A 17,959-nucleotide genomic window follows, 5' to 3' on the forward strand; every position below is an offset into this window, starting at 1 on the left:
AATACATCTATCAATATAGGAGTAAACAGAGTGATACCTAAAAATTCAAGGTGTTACTGGAAATGAACGCTTCAACATAGAAGAACGAAATTTGGGGAACCAAGTCGCCTTAGTGTACTGATCATTACATGAAAGTATCATCCAGTTTGGGTGAAAAAATATTGGCTGAGATTTCTGGAGATTCGTAATTTTTGGAAGCTTGGCAACCCCTTTCCATGAAAGTGTTTCTCGCCAGTCAGTGCTTAGGGCTACATCAAGAGGAAACAAACCATAGAGATAGAACGTGAAACTACTTTACTGTGTTAAGTTTCAAAAAGCTAGCACAATCCGTGTCGGATTTAGAGTTCCAAATACATCTATCAATATAGGAGAAAACAGAGTGATACCTAAAAATTCAAACTGTTACTGGAAATGAACGCTTCAACATAGAAGAACGAAATTTGGGGAACCAAGTCGCCTTCGTGTACTGATCATTACCTGAAAGTATCATCCAGTTTGGGTGAAAAAATATTTGCTGAGATTTCTGGAGATTCGTAATTTTTGGAAGCTTGGCAACCCCTTTCCTTGAAAGTGTTTCTCGCCAGTCAGTGCTTAGGGTATATCAAGAGGAAACAAACCATAGAGATAGAACGTGAAACTACTTTACTGTGTCAAGTTTCAAGAAGCTAGCACAAACCGTGTTGGATTTAGAGTTCCAAGTACATGTATCAATATAGGAGAAAACAGAGTGAAACCTAAAAATTCAAAGTGTTACTGGAAATGAACGCTTCAACATAGAAGAACGAAATTTGGAGAACCAAGTCGCCTTAGTGTACTGATCATTACCTGAAAGTATCATCCTGTTTGGGTGAAAAAATATTGGCTGAGATTTCTGGAGATTCGTAATTTTTGGAAGCTTGGCAACCCCTTTCCATGAAAGTGCTTCTCGCCAGTCACTGCTTAGGGCTACATCAAGAGGAAACAAACCATAGAGATAGAACGTGAAACTACTTTACTGTGTCAAGTTTCAAGAAGCTAGCACAAACCGTGTTGGATTTAGAGTTCCAAATACATCTATCAATATAGGAGAAAACAGAGTGAAACCTAAAAATTCAAACTGTTACTGGAAATGAACGCTTCAACATAGAAGAACGAAATTTGGGGAACCAAGTCGCCTTCGTTTACTGATCATTACCTGAAAGTATCGTCCAGTTTGGGTGAAAAAATATTGGCTGAGATTTCTGGAGATTCGTAATTTTTGGAAGCTTGGCAACCCCTTTCCATGAAAGTGTTTCTCGCCTTCAGTGCTTAGGGCTACATCAAGAGGAAACAAAACATAGAGATAGATCGTGAAACTACTTTACTGTGTCAAGTTTCAAGAAGCTAGCACAAACCGTGTTGGATTTAGAGTTCCAAATACATCTATCAATATAGGAGAAAACAGAGTGAAACCTAAAAATTCAAACTGTTACTGGAAATGAACGCTTCAACATAGAAGAACGAAATTTGGGGAACCAAGTCGCCTTCGTTTACTGATCATTACCTGAAAGTATCATCCAGTTTGGGTGAAAAAATATTGGCTGAGATTTCTGGAGATTCGTAATTTTTGGAAGCTTGGCAACCCCTTTCCATGAAAGTGTTTCTCGCCTTCAGTGCTTAGGGCTACATCAAGAGGAAACAAAACATAGAGATAGAACGTGAAACTACTTTACTGTGTCAAGTTTCAAGAAGCTAGCACAAACCGTGTTGGATTTAGAGTTCCAAATACATCTATCAATATAGGAGAAAACAGAGTGATACCTAAAAATTCAAAGTGTTACTGAAAATGAACGCTTCAACATAGAAGAACGAAATTTGGGGAACCAAGTCGCCTTAGTGTACTGATCATTACCTGAAAGTATCATCCAGTTTGGGTGAAAAAATATTGGCTGAGATTTCTGGAGATTCGTAATTTTTGGAAGCTTGGCAACCCCTTTCCATGAAAGTGTTTCTCGCCAGTCAGTGCTTAGGGCTACATCAAGAGGAAACAAACCATAGAGATAGAACGTGAAACTACTTTACTGTGTCAAGTTTCAAAAAGCTAGCACAATCCGTGTCGGATTTAGAGTTCCAAATACATCTATCAATATAGGAGAAAACAGAGTGATACCTAAAAATTCAAAGTGTTACTGGAAATGAACGCTTCAACATAGAAGAACGAAATTTGGGGAACCAAGTCGCCTTCGTGTACTGATCATTACCTGAAAGTATCATCCAGTTTGGGTGAAAAAATATTGGCTGAGATTTCTGGAGATTCGTAATTTTTGGAAGCTTGGCAACCCCTTTCCATGAAAGTGCTTCTCGCCAGTCACTGCTTAGGGCTACATCAAGAGGAAACAAAACATAGAGATAGAACGTGAAACTACTTTACTGTGTCAAGTTTCAAGAAGCTAGCACAAACCGTGTTGGATTTAGAGTTCCAAATACATCTATCAATATAGGAGAAAACAGAGTGAAACCTAAAAATTCAAACTGTTACTGGAAATGAACGCTTCAACATAGAAGAACGAAATTTGGGGAACCAAGTCGCCTTTGTTTACTGATCATTACCTGAAAGTATCATCCAGTTTGGGTGAAAAAATATTTGCTGAGATTTCTGGAGATTCGTAATTTTTGGAAGCTTGGCAACCCCTTTCCTTGAAAGTGTTTCTCGCCAGTCAGTGCTTAGGGTACATCAAGAGGAAACAAACCATAAAGATAGAACGTGAAACTACTTTACTGTGTCAAGTTTCAAGAAGCTAGCACAAACCGTGTTGGATTTAGAGTTCCAAATAGATCTATCAATATAGGAGAAAACAGAGTGATACCTAAAAATTCAAACTGTTACTGGAAATGAACGCTTCAACATAGAAGAACGAAATATGGGGAACCAAGTCGCCTTCATGTACTGATCATTACCTGAAAGTATCATCCAGTTTGGGTGAAAAAATATTGGCTGAGATTTCTGGAGATTCGTAATTTTTGGAAGCTTGGCAACCCCTTTCCATGAAAGTGCTTCTCGCCAGTCACTGCTTAGGGCTACATCAAGAGGAAACAAAACATAGAGATAGAACGTGAAACTACTTTACTGTGTCAAGTTTCAAGAAGCTAGCACAAACCGTGTTGGATTTAGAGTTCCAAATACATCTATCAATATAGGAGAAAACAGAGTGAAACCTAAAAATTCAAACTGTTACTGGAAATGAACGCTTCAACATAGAAGAACGAAATTTGGGGAACCAAGTCGCCTTCGTTTACTGATCATTACCTGAAAGTATCATCCAGTTTGGGTGAAAAAATATTGGCTGAGATTTCTGGAGATTCGTAATTTTTGGAAGCTTGGCAACCCCTTTCCATGAAAGTGTTTCTCGCCTTCAGTGCTTAGGGCTACATCAAGAGGAAACAAAACATAGAGATAGAACGTGAAACTACTTTACTGTGTCAAGTTTCAAGAAGCTAGCACAAACCGTGTTGGATTTAGAGTTCCAAATACATCTATCAATATAGGAGAAAACAGAGTGATACCTAAAAATTCAAAGTGTTACTGGAAATGAACGCTTCAACATAGAAGAACGAAATTTGGGGAACCAAGTCGCCTTAGTGTACTGATCATTACCTGAAAGTATCATCCAGTTTGGGTGAAAAAATATTGGCTGAGATTTCTGGAGATTCGTAATTTTTGGAAGCTTGGAAACCCCTTTCCATGAAAGTGTTTCTCGCCTTCAGTGCTTAGGGCTACATCAAGAGGAAACAAAACATAGAGATAGAACGTGAAACTACTTTACTGTGTCAAGTTTCAAGAAGCTAGCACAAACCGTGTTGGATTTAGAGTTCCAAATACATCTATCAATATAGGAGAAAACAGAGTGATACCTAGAAATTCAAAGTGTTACTGGAAATGAACGCTTCAACATAGAAGAACGAAATTTGGGGAACCAAGTCGCCTTAGTGTACTGATCATTACATGAAAGTATCATCCAGTTTGGGTGAAAAAATATTGGCTGAGATTTCTGGAGATTCGTAATTTTTGGAAGCTTGGCAACCCCTTTCCATGAAAGTGTTTCTCGCCAGTCAGTGCTTAGGGCTACATCAAGAGGAAACAAACCATAGAGATAGAACGTGAAACTACTTTACTGTGTCAAGTTTCAAAAAGCTAGCACAATCCGTGTCGGATTTAGAGTTCCAAATACATCTATCAATATAGGAGAAAACAGAGTGATACCTAAAAATTCAAACTGTTACTGGAAATGAACGCTTCAACATAGAAGAACGAAATTTGGGGAACCAAGTCGCCTTCGTGTACTGATCATTACCTGAAAGTATCATCCAGTTTGGGTGAAAAAATATTTGCTGAGATTTCTGGAGATTCGTAATTTTTGGAAGCTTGGCAACCCCTTTCCATGAAAGTGCTTCTCGCCAGTCACTGCTTAGGGCTACATCAAGAGGAAACAAAACATAGAGATAGAACGTGAAACTACTTTACTGTGTCAAGTTTCAAGAAGCTAGCACAAACCGTGTTGGATTTAGAGTTCCAAATACATCTATCAATATAGGAGAAAACAGAGTGAAACCTAAAAATTCAAACTGTTACTGGAAATGAACGCTTCAACATAGAAGAACGAAATTTGGGGAACCAAGTCGCCTTCGTTTACTGATCACTACCTGAAAGTATCATCCAGTTTGGGTGAAAAAATATTTGCTGAGATTTCTGGAGATTCGTAATTTTTGGAAGCTTGGCAACCCCTTTCCTTGAAAGTGTTTCTCGCCAGTCAGTGCTTAGGGTACATCAAGAGGAAACAAACCATAGAGATAGAACGTGAAACTACTTTACTGTGTCAAGTTTCAAGAAGCTAGCACAAACCGTGTTGGATTTAGAGTTCCAAGTACATGTATCAATATAGGAGAAAACAGAGTGAAACCTAAAAATTCAAACTGTTACTGGAAATGAACGCTTCAACATAGAAGAACGAAATTTGGGGAACCAAGTCGCCTTCGTTTACTGATCATTACCTGAAAGTATCATCCAGTTTGGGTGAAAAAATATTGGCTGAGATTTCTGGAGATTCGTAATTTTTGGAAGCTTGGCAACCCCTTTCCATGAAAGTGTTTCTCGCCTTCAGTGCTTAGGGCTACATCAAGAGGAAACAAAACATAGAGATAGATCGTGAAACTACTTTACTGTGTCAAGTTTCATGAAGCTAGCACAAACCGTGTTGGATTTAGAGTTCCAAATACATCTATCAATATAGGAGAAAACAGAGTGATACCTAAAAATTCAAAGTGTTACTGGAAATGAACGCTTCAACATAGAAGAACGAAATTTGGAGAACCAAGTTGCCTTAGTGTACTGATCATTACCTGAAAGTATCATCCTGTTTGGGTGAAAAAATATTGGCTGAGATTTCTGGAGATTCGTAATTTTTGGAAGCTTGGCAACCCCTTTCCATGAAATTGCTTCTCGCCAGTCACTGCTTAGGGCTACATCAAGAGGAAACAAACCATAGAGATAGAACGTGAAACTACTTTACTGTGTCAAGTTTCAAGAAGCTAGCACAAACCGTGTTGGATTTAGAGTTCCAAATACATCTATCAATATAGGAGAAAACAGAGTGAAACCTAAAAATTCAAACTGTTACTGGAAATGAACGCTTCAACATAGAAGAACGAAATTTGGGGAACCAAGTCGCCTTCGTTTACTGATCATTACCTGAAAGTATCATCCAGTTTGGGTGAAAAAATATTGGCTGAGATTTCTGGAGATTCGTAATTTTTGGAAGCTTGGCAACCCCTTTCCATGAAAGTGTTTCTCGCCTTCAGTGCTTAGGGCTACATCAAGAGGAAACAAAACATAGAGATAGATCGTGAAACTACTTTACTGTGTCAAGTTTCAAGAAGCTAGCACAAACCGTGTTGGATTTAGAGTTCCAAATACATCTATCAATATAGGAGAAAACAGAGTGATACCTAAAAATTCAAAGTGTTACTGGAAATGAACGCTTCAACATAGAAGAACGAAATTTGGGGAACCAAGTCGCCTTAGTGTACTGATCATTACATGAAAGTATCATCCAGTTTGGGTGAAAAAATATTGGCTGAGATTTCTGGAGATTCGTAATTTTTGGAAGCTTGGCAACCCCTTTCCATGAAAGTGTTTCTCGCCAGTCAGTGCTTAGGGCTACATCAAGAGGAAACAAACCATAGAGATAGAACGTGAAACTACTTTACTGTGTCAAGTTTCAAAAAGCTAGCACAATCCGTGTCGGATATAGAGTTCCAAATACATCTATCAATATAGGAGAAAACAGAGTGATACCTAAAAATTCAAACTGTTACTGGAAATGAACGCTTCAACATAGAAGAACGAAATTTGGGGAACCAAGTCGCCTTCGTGTACTGATCATTACCTGAAAGTATCATCCAGTTTGGGTGAAAAAATATTTGCTGAGATTTCTGGAGATTCGTAATTTTTGGAAGCTTGGCAACCCCTTTCCATGAAAGTGCTTCTCGCCAGTCACTGCTTAGGGCTACATCAAGAGGAAACAAAACATAGAGATAGAACGTGAAACTACTTTACTGTGTCAAGTTTCAAGAAGCTAGCACAAACCGTGTTGGATTTAGAGTTCCAAATACATCTATCAATATAGGAGAAAACAGAGTGAAACCTAAAAATTCAAACTGTTACTGGAAATGAACGCTTCAACATAGAAGAACGAAATTTGGGGAACCAAGTCGCCTTCGTTTACTGATCACTACCTGAAAGTATCATACAGTTTGGGTGAAAAAATATTTGCTGAGATTTCTGGAGATTCGTAATTTTTGGAAGCTTGGCAACCCCTTTCCTTGAAAGTGTTTCTCGCCAGTCAGTGCTTAGGGTACATCAAGAGGAAACAAACCATAGAGATAGAACGTGAAACTACTTTACTGTGTCAAGTTTCAAGAAGCTAGCACAAACCGTGTTGGATTTAGAGTTCCAAGTACATGTATCAATATAGGAGAAAACAGAGTGATACCTAAAAATTCAAACTGTTACTGGAAATGAACGCTTCAACATAGAAGAACGAAATTTGGGGAACCAAGTCGCCTTCGTTTACTGATCATTACCTGAAAGTATCATCCAGTTTGGGTGAAAAAATATTGGCTGAGATTTCTGGAGATTCGTAATTTTTGGAAGCTTGGCAACCCCTTTCCATGAAAGTGTTTCTCGCCTTCAGTGCTTAGGGCTACATCAAGAGGAAACAAAACATAGAGATAGATCGTGAAACTACTTTACTGTGTCAAGTTTCAAGAAGCTAGCAAAAACCGTGTTGGATTTAGAGTTCCAAATACATCTATCAATATAGGAGAAAACAGAGTGATACCTAAAAATTCAAAGTGTTACTGGAAATGAACGCTTCAACATAGAAGAACGAAATTTGGAGAACCAAGTCGCCTTAGTGTACTGATCATTACCTGAAAGTATCATCCTGTTTGGGTGAAAAAATATTGGCTGAGATTTCTGGAGATTCGTAATTTTTGGAAGCTTGGCAACCCCTTTCCATGAAAGTGCTTCTCGCCAGTCACTGCTTAGGGCTACATCAAGAGGAAACAAACCATAGAGATAGAACGTGAAACTACTTTACTGTGTCAAGTTTCAAGAAGCTAGCACAAACCGTGTTGGATTTAGAGTTCCAAATACATCTATCAATATAGGAGAAAACAGAGTGATACCTAAAAATTCAAAGTGTTACTGGAAATGAACGCTTCAACATAGAAGAACGAAATTTGGAGAACCAAGTCGCCTTAGTGTACTGATCTTTACCTGAAAGTATCATCCTGTTTGGGTGAAAAAATATTGGCTGAGATTTCTGGAGATTCGTAATTTTTGGAAGCTTGGCAACCCCTTTCCATGAAAGTGCTTCTCGCCAGTCACTGCTTAGGGCTACATCAAGAGGAAACAAAACATAGAGATAGAACGTGAAACTACTTTACTGTGTCAAGTTTCAAGAAGCTAGCACAAACCGTGTTGGATTTAGAGTTCCAAATACATCTATCAATATAGGAGAAAACAGAGTGAAACCTAAAAATTCAAACTGCTACTGGAAATGAACGCTTCAACATAGAAGAACGAAATTTGGGGAACCAAGTCGCCTTCGTTTACTGATCATTACCTGAAAGTATCATCCAGTTTGGGTGAAAAAATATTGGCTGAGATTTCTGGAGATTCGTACTTTTTGGAAGCTTGGCAACCCGTTTCCATGAAAGTGTTTCTCGCCTTCAGTGCTTAGGGCTACATCAAGAGGAAACAAAACATAGAGATAGAACGTGAAACTACTTTACTGTGTCAAGTTTCAAGAAGCTAGCACAAACCGTGTTGGATTTAGAGTTCCAAATACATCTATCAATATAGGAGTAAACAGAGTGATACCTAAAAATTCAAGGTGTTACTGGAAATGAACGCTTCAACATAGAAGAACGAAATTTGGGGAACCAAGTCGCCTTAGTGTACTGATCATTACATGAAAGTATCATCCAGTTTGGGTGAAAAAATATTGGCTGAGATTTCTGGAGATTCGTAATTTTTGGAAGCTTGGCAACCCCTTTCCATGAAAGTGTTTCTCGCCAGTCAGTGCTTAGGGCTACATCAAGAGGAAACAAACCATAGAGATAGAACGTGAAACTACTTTACTGTGTCAAGTTTCAAAAAGCTAGCACAATCCGTGTCGGATTTAGAGTTCCAAATACATCTATCAATATAGGAGAAAACAGAGTGATACCTAAAAATTCAAACTGTTACTGGAAATGAACGCTTCAACATAGAAGAACGAAATTTGGGGAACCAAGTCGCCTTCGTGTACTGATCATTACCTGAAAGTATCATCCAGTTTGGGTGAAAAAATATTTGCTGAGATTTCTGGAGATTCGTAATTTTTGGAAGCTTGGCAACCCCTTTCCTTGAAAGTGTTTCTCGCCAGTCAGTGCTTAGGGTACATCAAGAGGAAACAAACCATAGAGATAGAACGTGAAACTACTTTACTGTGTCAAGTTTCAAGAAGCTAGCACAAACCGTGTTGGATTTAGAGTTCCAAGTACATGTATCAATATAGGAGAAAACAGAGTGAAACCTAAAAATTCAAAGTGTTACTGGAAATGAACGCTTCAACATAGAAGAACGAAATTTGGAGAACCAAGTCGCCTTAGTGTACTGATCATTACCTGAAAGTATCATCCTGTTTGGGTGAAAAAATATTGGCTGAGATTTCTGGAGATTCGTAATTTTTGGAAGCTTGGCAACCCCTTTCCATGAAAGTGCTTCTCGCCAGTCACTGCTTAGGGCTACATCAAGAGGAAACAAACCATAGAGATAGAACGTGAAACTACTTTACTGTGTCAAGTTTCAAGAAGCTAGCACAAACCGTGTTGGATTTAGAGTTCCAAATACATCTATCAATATAGGAGAAAACAGAGTGAAACCTAAAAATTCAAACTGTTACTGGAAATGAACGCTTCAACATAGAAGAACGAAATTTGGGGAACCAAGTCGCCTTCGTTTACTGATCATTACCTGAAAGTATCGTCCAGTTTGGGTGAAAAAATATTGGCTGAGATTTCTGGAGATTCGTAATTTTTGGAAGCTTGGCAACCCCTTTCCATGAAAGTGTTTCTCGCCTTCAGTGCTTAGGGCTACATCAAGAGGAAACAAAACATAGAGATAGAACGTGAAACTACTTTACTGTGTCAAGTTTCAAGAAGCTAGCACAAACCGTGTTGGATTTAGAGTTCCAAATACATCTATCAATATAGGAGAAAACAGAGTGATACCTAAAAATTCAAAGTGTTACTGGAAATGAACGCTTCAACATAGAAGAACGAAATTTGGGGAACCCAGTCGCCTTAGTGTACTGATCATTACCTGAAAGTATCATCCAGTTTGGGTGAAAAAATATTGGCTGAGATTTCTGGAGATTCGTAATTTTTGGAAGCTTGGCAACCCCTTTCCATGAAAGTGTTTCTCGCCAGTCAGTGCTTAGGGCTACATCAAGAGGAAACAAACCATAGAGATAGAACGTGAAACTACTTTACTGTGTCAAGTTTCAAAAAGCTAGCACAATCCGTGTCGGATTTAGAGTTCCAAATACATCTATCAATATAGGAGAAAACAGAGTGATACCTAAAAATTCAAAGTGTTACTGGAAATGAACGCTTCAACATAGAAGAACGAAATTTGGGGAACCAAGTCGCCTTCGTGTACTGATCATTACCTGAAAGTATCATCCAGTTTGGGTGAAAAAATATTGGCTGAGATTTCTGGAGATTCGTAATTTTTGGAAGCTTGGCAACCCCTTTCCATGAAAGTGCTTCTCGCCAGTCACTGCTTAGGGCTACATCAAGAGGAAACAAAACATAGAGATAGAACGTGAAACTACTTTACTGTGTCAAGTTTCAAGAAGCTAGCACAAACCGTGTTGGATTTAGAGTTCCAAATACATCTATCAATATAGGAGAAAACAGAGTGAAACCTAAAAATTCAAACTGTTACTGGAAATGAACGCTTCAACATAGAAGAACGAAATTTGGGGAACCAAGTCGCCTTTGTTTACTGATCATTACCTGAAAGTATCATCCAGTTTGGGTGAAAAAATATTTGCTGAGATTTCTGGAGATTCCTAATTTTTGGAAGCTTGGCAACCCCTTTCCTTGAAAGTGTTTCTCGCCAGTCAGTGCTTAGGGTACATCAAGAGGAAACAAACCATAAAGATAGAACGTGAAACTACTTTACTGTGTCAAGTTTCAAGAAGCTAGCACAAACCGTGTTGGATTTAGAGTTCCAAATACATCTATCAATATAGGAGAAAACAGAGTGATACCTAAAAATTCAAACTGTTACTGGAAATGAACGCTTCAACATAGAAGAACGAAATATGGGGAACCAAGTCGCCTTCGTGTACTGATCATTACCTGAAAGTATCATCCAGTTTGGGTGAAAAAATATTTGCTGAGATTTCTGGAGATTCGTAATTTTTGGAAGCTTGGCAACCCCTTTCCATGAAAGTGCTTCTCGCCAGTCACTGCTTAGGGCTACATCAAGAGGAAACAAAACATAGAGATAGAACGTGAAACTACTTTACTGTGTCAAGTTTCAAGAAGCTAGCACAAACCGTGTTGGATTTAGAGTTCCAAATACATCTATCAATATAGGAGAAAACAGAGTGAAACCTAAAAATTCAAACTGTTACTGGAAATGAACGCTTCAACATAGAAGAACGAAATTTGGGGAACCAAGTCGCCTTCGTTTACTGATCATTACCTGAAAGTATCATCCAGTTTGGGTGAAAAAATATTGGCTGAGATTTCTGGAGATTCGTAATTTTTGGAAGCTTGGCAACCCCTTTCCATGAAAGTGTTTCTCGCCTTCAGTGCTTAGGGCTACATCAAGAGGAAACAAAACATAGAGATAGAACGTGAAACTACTTTACTGTGTCAAGTTTCAAGAAGCTAGCACAAACCGTGTTGGATTTAGAGTTCCAAATACATCTATCAATATAGGAGAAAACAGAGTGATACCTAAAAATTCAAAGTGTTACTGGAAATGAACGCTTCAACATAGAAGAACGAAATTTGGGGAACCAAGTCGCCTTAGTGTACTGATCATTACCTGAAAGTATCATCCAGTTTGGGTGAAAAAATATTGGCTGAGATTTCTGGAGATTCGTAATTTTTGGAAGCTTGGCAACCCCTTTCCATGAAAGTGTTTCTCGCCTTCAGTGCTTAGGGCTACATCAAGAGGAAACAAAACATAGAGATAGAACGTGAAACTACTTTACTGTGTCAAGTTTCAAGAAGCTAGCACAAACCGTGTTGGATTTAGAGTTCCAAATACATCTATCAATATAGGAGAAAACAGAGTGATACCTAGAAATTCAAAGTGTTACTGGAAATGAACGCTTCAACATAGAAGAACGAAATTTGGGGAACCAAGTCGCCTTCGTGTACTGATCATTACCTGAAAGTATCATCCAGTTTGGGTGAAAAAATATTGGCTGAGATTTCTGGAGATTCGTAATTTTTGGAAGCTTGGCAACCCCTTTCCATGAAAGTGCTTCTCGCCAGTCACTGCTTAGGGCTACATCAAGAGGAAACAAAACATAAAGATAGAACGTGAAACTACTTTACTGTGTCAAGTTTCAAGAAGCTAGCACAAACCGTGTTGGATTTAGAGTTCCAAATACATCTATCAATATAGGAGAAAACAGAGTGAAACCTAAAAATTCAAACTGTTACTGGAAATGAACGCTTCAACATAGAAGAACGAAATTTGGGGAACCAAGTCGCCTTCGTTTACTGATCACTACCTGAAAGTATCATCCAGTTTGGGTGAAAAAATATTTGCTGAGATTTCTGGAGATTCGTAATTTTTGGAAGCTTGGCAACCCCTTTCCTTGAAAGTGTTTCTCGCCAGTCAGTGCTTAGGGTACATCAAGAGGAAACAAACCATAGAGATAGAACGTGAAACTACTTTACTGTGTCAAGTTTCAAGAAGCTAGCACAAACCGTGTTGGATTTAGAGTTCCAAGTACATGTATCAATATAGGAGAAAACAGAGTGAAACCTAAAAATTCAAACTGTTACTGGAAATGAACGCTTCAACATAGAAGAACGAAATTTGGGGAACCAAGTCGCCTTCGTTTACTGATCATTACCTGAAAGTATCATCCAGTTTGGGTGAAAAAATATTGGCTGAGATTTCTGGAGATTCGTAATTTTTGGAAGCTTGGCAACCCCTTTCCATGAAAGTGTTTCTCGCCTTCAGTGCTTAGGGCTACATCAAGAGGAAACAAAACATAGAGATAGATCGTGAAACTACTTTACTGTGTCAAGTTTCATGAAGCTAGCACAAACCGTGTTGGATTTAGAGTTCCAAATACATCTATCAATATAGGAGAAAACAGAGTGATACCTAAAAATTCAAAGTGTTACTGGAAATGAACGCTTCAACATAGAAGAACGAAATTTGGAGAACCAAGTTGCCTTAGTGTACTGATCATTACCTGAAAGTATCATCCTGTTTGGGTGAAAAAATATTTGCTGAGATTTCTGGAGATTCGTAATTTTTGGAAGCTTGGCAACCCCTTTCCATGAAATTGCTTCTCGCCAGTCACTGCTTAGGGCTACATCAAGAGGAAACAAACCATAGAGATAGAACGTGAAACTACTTTACTGTGTCAAGTTTCAAGAAGCTAGCACAAACCGTGTTGGATTTAGAGTTCCAAATACATCTATCAATATAGGAGAAAACAGAGTGAAACCTAAAAATTCAAACTGTTACTGGAAATGAACGCTTCAACATAGAAGAACGAAATTTGGGGAACCAAGTCGCCTTCGTTTACTGATCATTACCTGAAAGTATCATCCAGTTTGGGTGAAAAAATATTGGCTGAGATTTCTGGAGATTCGTAATTTTTGGAAGCTTGGCAACCCCTTTCCATGAAAGTGTTTCTCGCCTTCAGTGCTTAGGGCTACATCAAGAGGAAACAAAACATAGAGATAGATCGTGAAACTACTTTACTGTGTCAAGTTTCAAGAAGCTAGCACAAACCGTGTTGGATTTAGAGTTCCAAATACATCTATCAATATAGGAGAAAACAGAGTGATACCTAAAAATTCAAAGTGTTACTGGAAATGAACGCTTCAACATAGAAGAACGAAATTTGGAGAACCAAGTCGCCTTAGTGTACTGATCTTTACCTGAAAGTATCATCCTGTTTGGGTGAAAAAATATTGGCTGAGATTTCTGGAGATTCGTAATTTTTGGAAGCTTGGCAACCCCTTTCCATGAAAGTGCTTCTCGCCAGTCACTGCTTAGGGCTACATCAAGAGGAAACAAAACATAGAGATAGAACGTGAAACTACTTTACTGTGTCAAGTTTCAAGAAGCTAGCACAAACCGTGTTGGATTTAGAGTTCCAAATACATCTATCAATATAGGAGAAAACAGAGTGAAACCTAAAAATTCAAACTGTTACTGGAAGTGAACGCTTCAACATAGAAGAACGAAATTTGGGGAACCAAGTCGCCTTCGTTTACTGATCATTACCTGAAAGTATCATCCAGTTTGGGTGAAAAAATATTGGCTGAGATTTCTGGAGATTCGTAATTTTTGGAAGCTTGGCAACCCCTTTCCATGAAAGTGTTTCTCGCCTTCAGTGCTTAGGGCTACATCAAGAGGAAACAAAACATAGAGATAGAACGTGAAACTACTTTACTGTGTCAAGTTTCAAGAAGCTAGCACAAACCGTGTTGGATTTAGAGTTCCAAATACATCTATCAATATAGGAGAAAACAGAGTGATACCTAAAAATTCAATGTGTTACTGGAAATGAATGCTTCAACATAGAAGAACGAAATTTGGGGAACCAAGTCGCCTTAGTGTACTGATCATTACCTGAAAGTATCATCCAGTTTGGGTGAAAAAATATTGGCTGAGATTTCTGGAGATTCGTAATTTTTGGAAGCTTGGCAACCCCTTTCCATGAAAGTGTTTCTCGCCAGTCAGTGCTTAGGGCTACATCAAGAGGAAACAAACCATAGAGATAGAACGTGAAACTACTTTACTGTGTCAAGTTTCAAAAAGCTAGCACAATCCGTGTCGGATTTAGAGTTCCAAATACATCTATCAATATAGGAGAAAACAGAGTGATACCTAAAAATTCAAACTGTTACTGGAAATGAACGCTTCAACATAGAAGAACGAAATTTGGGGAACCAAGTCGCCTTCATGTACTGATCATTACCTGAAAGTATCATCCAGTTTGGGTGAAAAAATATTGGCTGAGATTTCTGGAGATTCGTAATTTTTGGAAGCTTGGCAACCCCTTTCATTGAAAGTGCTTCTCGCCAGTCACTGCTTAGGGCTACATCAAGAGGAAACAAAACATAGAGATAGAACGTGAAACTACTTTACTGTGTCAAGTTTCAAGAAGCTAGCACAAACCGTGTTGGATTTAGAGTTCCAAATACATCTATCAATATAGGAGAAAACAGAGTGAAACCTAAAAATTCAAACTGTTACTGGAAATGAACGCTTCAACATAGAAGAACGAAATTTGGGGAACCAAGTCGCCTACGTTTACTGATCATTACCTGAAAGTATCATCCAGTTTGGGTGAAAAAATATTTGCTGAGATTTCTGGAGATTCGTAATTTTTGGAAGCTTGGCAACCCCTTTCCTTGAAAGTGTTTCTCGCCAGTCAGTGCTTAGGGTACATCAAGAGGAAACAAACCATAAAGATAGAACGTGAAACTACTTTACTGTGTCAAGTTTCAAGAAGCTAGCACAAACCGTGTTGGATTTAGAGTTCCAAATACATCTATCAATATAGGAGAAAACAGAGTGATACCTAAAAATTCAAAGTGTTACTGGAAATGAACGCTTCAACATAGAAGAACGAAATTTGGAGAACCAAGTCGCCTTAGTGTACTGATCATTACCTGAAAGTATCATCCAGTTTGGGTGAAAAAATATTGGCTGAGATTTCTGGAGATTCGTAATTTTTGGAAGCTTGGCAACCCCTTTCCATGAAAGTGCTTCTCGCCAGTCACTGCTTAGGGCTACATCAAGAGGAAACAAAACATAGAGATAGAACGTGAAACTACTTTACTGTGTCAAGTTTCAAGAAGCTAGCACAAACCGTGTTGGATTTAGAGTTCCAAATACATCTATCAATATAGGAGAAAACAGAGTGAAACCTAAAAATTCAAACTGTTACTGGAAATGAACGCTTCAACATAGAAGAACGAAATTTGGGGAACCAAGTCGCCTTCGTTTACTGATCATTACCTGAAAGTATCATCCAGTTTGGGTGAAAAAATTTTGGCTGAGATTTCTGGAGATTCGTAATTTTTGGAAGCTTGGCAACCCCTTTCCATGAAAGTGTTTCTCGCCTTCAGTGCTTAGGGCTACATCAAGAGGAAACAAAACATAGAGATAGAACGTGAAACTACTTTACTGTGTCAAGTTTCAAGAAGCTAGCACAAACCGTGTTGGATTTAGAGTTCCAAATACATCTATCAATATAGGAGAAAACAGAGTGATACCTAAAAATTCAAAGTGTTACTGGAAATGAATGCTTCAACATAGAAGAACGAAATTTGGGGAACCAAGTCGCCTTAGTGTACTGATCATTACCTGAAAGTATCATCCAGTTTGGGTGAAAAAATATTGGCTGAGATTTCTGGAGATTCGTAATTTTTGGAAGCTTGGCAACCCCTTTCCATGAAAGTGTTTCTCGCCAGTCAGTGCTTAGGGCTACATCAAGAGGAAACAAACCATAGAGATAGAACGTGAAACTACTTTACTGTGTCAAGTTTCAAAAAGCTAGCACAATCCGTGTCGGATTTAGAGTTCCAAATACATCTATCAATATAGGAGAAAACAGAGTGATACCTAAAAATTCAAACTGTTACTGGAAATGAACGCTTCAACATAGAAGAACGAAATTTGGGGAACCAAGTCGCCTTCGTGTACTGATCATTACCTGAAAGTATCATCCAGTTTGGGTGAAAAAATATTTGCTGAGATTTCTGGAGATTCGTAATTTTTGGAAGATTGGCAACCCTTTTCCATGAAAGTGCTTCTCGCCAGTCACTGCTTAGGGCTACATCAAGAGGAAACAAAACATAGAGATAGAACGTGAAACTACTTTACTGTGTCAAGTTTCAAGAAGCTAGCACAAACCGTGTTGGATTTAGAGTTCCAAATACATCTATCAATATAGGAGAAAACAGAGTGAAACCTAAAAATTCAAACTGTTACTGGAAATGAACGCTTCAACATAGAAGAACGAAATTTGGGGAACCAAGTCGCCTTCGTTTACTGATCATTACCTGAAAGTATCATCCAGTTTGGGTGAAAAAATATTTGCTGAGATTTCTTGAGATTCGTAATTTTTGGAAGCTTGGCAACCCCTTTCCTTGAAAGTGTTTCTCGCCAGTCAGTGCTTAGGGTACATCAAGAGGAAACAAACTATAAAGATAGAACGTGAAACTACTTTACTGTGTCAAGTTTCAAGAAGCTAGCACAAACCGTGTTGGATTTAGAGTTCCAAATACATCTATCAATATAGGAGAAAACAGAGTGATACCTAAAAATTCAATCTGTTACTGGAAATGAACGCTTCAACATAGAAGAACGAAATTTGGGGAACCAAGTCGCCTTCGTGTACTGATCATTACCTGAAAGTATCATCCAGTTTGGGTGAAAAAATATTTGCTGAGATTTCTGGAGATTCGTAATTTTTGGAAGCTTGGCAACCCCTTTCCATGAAAGTGCTTCTCGCCAGTCACTGCTTAGGGCTACATCAAGAGGAAACAAAACATAGAGATAGAACGTGAAACTACTTTACTGTGTCAAGTTTCAAGAAGCTAGCACAAACCGTGTTGGATTTAGAGTTCCAAATACATCTATCAATATAGGAGAAAACAGAGTGAAACCTAAAAATTCAAACTGTTACTGGAAATGAACGCTTCAACATAGAAGAACGAAATTTGGGGAACCAAGTCGCCTTCATTTACTGATCATTACCTGAAAGTATCATCCAGTTTGGGTGAAAAAATATTGGCTGAGATTTCTGGAGATTCGTAATTTTTGGAAGCTTGGCAACCCCTTTCCATGAAAGTGTTTCTCGCCTTCAGTGCTTAGGGCTACATCAAGAGGAAACAAAACATAGAGATAGAACGTGAAACTACTTTACTGTGTCAAGTTTCAAGAAGCTAGCACAATCCGTGTCGGATTTAGAGTTCCAAATACATCTATCAATATAGGAGAAAACAGAGTGATACCTAAAAATTCAAACTGTTACTGGAAATGAACGCTTCAACATAGAAGAACGAAATTTGGGGAACGAAGTCGCCTTCGTGTACTGATCATTACCTGAAAGTATCATCCAGTTTGGGTGAAAAAATATTTGCTGAGATTTCTGGAGATTCG

The sequence above is a fragment of the Spermophilus citellus genome (genome assembly GCF_964194105.1).
Source record: "Spermophilus citellus genome assembly, chromosome: 6".
NCBI lineage: Eukaryota > Metazoa > Chordata > Mammalia > Rodentia > Sciuridae > Spermophilus > Spermophilus citellus.